This window comes from Pezoporus flaviventris, unplaced genomic scaffold, assembly GCF_033815535.1.
Source record: "Pezoporus flaviventris isolate CSIRO_AGI_PZ_B2104156 unplaced genomic scaffold, CSIRO_AGI_Pfla_v1 ptg000047l, whole genome shotgun sequence".
Classification (NCBI taxonomy): Eukaryota; Metazoa; Chordata; class Aves; order Psittaciformes; family Psittacidae; genus Pezoporus; species Pezoporus flaviventris.
In genome coordinates, this window is record NW_026892595.1 from 11,241,902 (window position 1) to 11,245,132 (window position 3,231).

Sequence of the window (3,231 nt, forward strand, 5' to 3'; positions counted from 1 at the left end):
GGCTAAACCCCCTCCTTCAGCGACCACTCGGGTACATCACATCTTTGGTTTATATTTCATCCTGTCATTCCTCTTTCTCGGGGAAAAAAAAAATAAACTAGCAAACAAGCAGCGCCGCCGAGAAGCCGGTGCTGGTGGCGAAGCGCGGGGCTCCTGAGGCAGGGCCGGAGCACGGCTCAGCCCGGGGACCCCTTCCCCGGCCTCCGTGGTGTTTGTCGGGGCTTGTTGTTTCCGCAGCAAAACCTCTGCTCTCCCGGACCACCTCGCGGCCGAGCAGCGCCTGGGCTGGGGTTTCCAGGGGCTTTGTGCCTTCGTGGAGATGCATGTGAATGGGGCGGCGAGTGCTAAAGCTGCCACATAACCTGTGTGAACATATGTTTTGTATTTACCAGCGATGCTTTTGTATTCCTTGGGATTCAGGGGTAAACTGCGGAGACAATAGCAAACCCAGAAATATTATCAAATAAACTGCATGGAAAAGTAATAGTAATAATAATAACGATAATATATATATATTTAAAAATAAAAAGGGGTTGCTCGCATTTGGAAATTCCTATTTCCACTTTGGTGGTCGTGATAGTTTGCACGAGGGTAAACAGCGATAACGTGCTATTCCGTGTACAGTTTTCTAGAAGATTTGAAAAACTTTACTGTGTCTGCTGCGGATGTTTGAAGTAGCACGTTATAACCAAGAGAAGGATTTTCAGGTTGTTTCCCGCTATGACATAATCGTCCCCGTCAAAATCTGCCGAAGTTCGCCGGAGGGAAAAAGATGTTCATGCTAAATGATGTGGGAGAAGAAAAGAGAGAATGGCGTTTAATGCGCGCTATAAAATAATGTCAGATCTCCCCGACTGTGATCTCGCAGGCTCTCTTACATTTTAGGGGAAGTTTATAAATGGTTACCTGGGGTTTACAAATTTTGCCAGTAAAATCTCATTAATTCCATTATGATTTCGGTATCCTTCTCCCGTAAAGAGGCCTGTAAAATGCAGTAATTCCACACAAGCCCTGCCATTCATCAAGTCCGGGAACATTTGTATTTCCCTATCTCGCTGCGTAGAGGCCGATAAATAGAAAGGCTCTCCAGATAATCGCTGCTATCTCCTGTCTTCCACGCAGAGCACTTGGTGGTGTTTGTTCCGCCCCGGAGAACCGAGCTTCTTAAAGAGGCTTGGAGGGGGGTCAGCTTTTTAAAACACACCTGAAAGCTGGTAAGCTTTATACGTGTTTGCACTGCTCGTGGGGGGAAAAGGAGGATACTCGGCAGCAATTCCTCATCAGCGGACTTAAAAGTGGTTGCTGCCTTCCCCGAGACCTTTCTGCCTCTCTCCTTTCCTCTTCCCACACCCATCCCCTCGGTAAACGGCTGCGCCGAGGGTCCCAGCGAAGGCTGCGGGCCGGAGCACGGAGCCCAGCTCCCCGCCTGCCGTGCTGCCGTTCTTCCTACCGTTTTCCGCAGGAGACTGATGACATCGGCTTTAGGGAAAAGCTCTGGAGGGTAACGGAGAGTTCACCAACTCCCAGCCCCGCACACTGCGAGGTCGGTTTTGCCGCGGCTTCGACTTCACCAAACCTACAAACCCAATTTGCCTCCCGCCCAACATCCACTGCTAGTCTCTGGTTTAGCAAAGTCGATGGTCTGATCCTTTAGAAAGACGAACTACATGAACATCAGATAGTTTGTATTAGAATCAAGCACAGTGACAATTGCACAGAGCTGGTTTTAATTTTACTCTAAAGTGTTTACACATCGACATATGGTACATTTGTCTTCGCTGAGAAAGTTAAGTCGATAGCGTTAATAGCTTTGCATAGACATGATAGAGATTAACATTTCTGCATCTCTACCAGCCTAAGGTTCCCATGCTTGGGTACTGAAGGAAAAAGGGGCTCACACTGAAGAAGAGCTGTCTCTGCCCGCAGAGGTGCTTAGAGTATCCTCTCAGGCACCGCCGAGCTCAGCAAGTCTGACCCTCTCTCTGCTCAGGGCTGTGAAGAATCAGCAGTGCCCTTACTCCGGTTTTACCTTAGTTCTGCAAAGCTTCTGCTCAGCAGTACCTACAAAGCTCACGCCTGGGAAAACAACCGGCTTCTTCCCGGGGAAGAGCTGCTCTGTGATAAAAGCCTGGAGCCCGGTTCCCCCGGTCTCCGACTGGGAAGACAGCGTTTGCCAGGAGCCTCCCTCGCTCCCAGGGAAGCAGGAAAAGCAAAGCCACCGTTCCCCGGCTCACACTTTCTGCCAAGGTGCTGCAGGTCCTTTAGCTTGCTCCTTGGTTTTCCCAAAGGATGTCCAGCGACATCCAGCCTTAGCAAGACAGGGTGGCAAGACCTCGGTTGTGCCGGGACATTTTCTAGTATCGAGGATATGCTCCCAAAGAGGTAATAAACCCGCGAATTTATGTATATTTACAGGCACACACCAATATGTAGGAGTCATCGACTTTTGCAAACGCAGCTAATGCAGCATTTTCCCCCAACATGGAAGAACTATTATTTTCAATTTTCAGGTGTTGCTTTGGGAAGATCATGAAATCACGTAGGAGCTCGAAGCCTAACCCGATCCACAGATGGCCGCGCACGTCTCTAAGTCAAACAGGTCAAATAATTTTTAAAGACGCATTTACGAAGGAAGAAAAAAAAAAAAAAGGAAAAGGCATCTAAGCTGGAAACCTGTGGGGGCATAACAAAAGGGAAGAGGCCAGAAAGAAATATCCCACAGTGGATTACAAGGTTATGGGACAGGTCACTATAGGAAAGTTAAACAAAAAATGAAGGGTACATTATATAAACCTCACATAATTAAAAATAGTTAGTCCCAATGTTGTCGTTAGACCCTCAGGTATTTGTGGAAGTTGTTGATCAAGTGCCTGTGAATTTATTGTGAGTTTATTCTATTAAGATACTTCTATTTAGCTGGGGTTTGCTTTTTAACATAATTAGGAAACTGACCGCAGCCTTTAATGACTGTGTGTTTAATGAAGACTATAATTATTTTACACTGCAGACAAATGTACAGAACGAGCTATTAGAGGAGGGGACGTAGTCAGACAAGAAATAACCCCAGCCTTACAGACAGAGGGCTCTAAGACAGTAATATATTAAATATTGCAGCGATCGATTTCAATATCCTGAGTGGACACGGGAATAAAAATCCACCCCCAAGATGAAATGATTGGGAATTCTTTGTTGGGAGGGAAAAAAAAATGCGTTTTTCTTTTCTTTTTTTTT

At 46.7% G+C, this 3,231-nt stretch overlaps 1 long non-coding RNA gene across 1 annotated transcript; it reads right to left on the reverse strand.

Annotated features, from left to right (window-relative positions):
• Nucleotides 1–395: 395 nt before the first annotated feature.
• On the reverse strand, nt 396–2,647 carry LOC133276824 (uncharacterized). Its single transcript, XR_009746020.1, has 2 exons — nt 907–2,647; nt 396–781 (listed from the first exon to the last, which is right to left on the reverse strand). It is a non-coding gene; the product is annotated as an uncharacterized LOC133276824 (long non-coding RNA).
• Nucleotides 2,648–3,231: the final 584 nt, after the last annotated feature.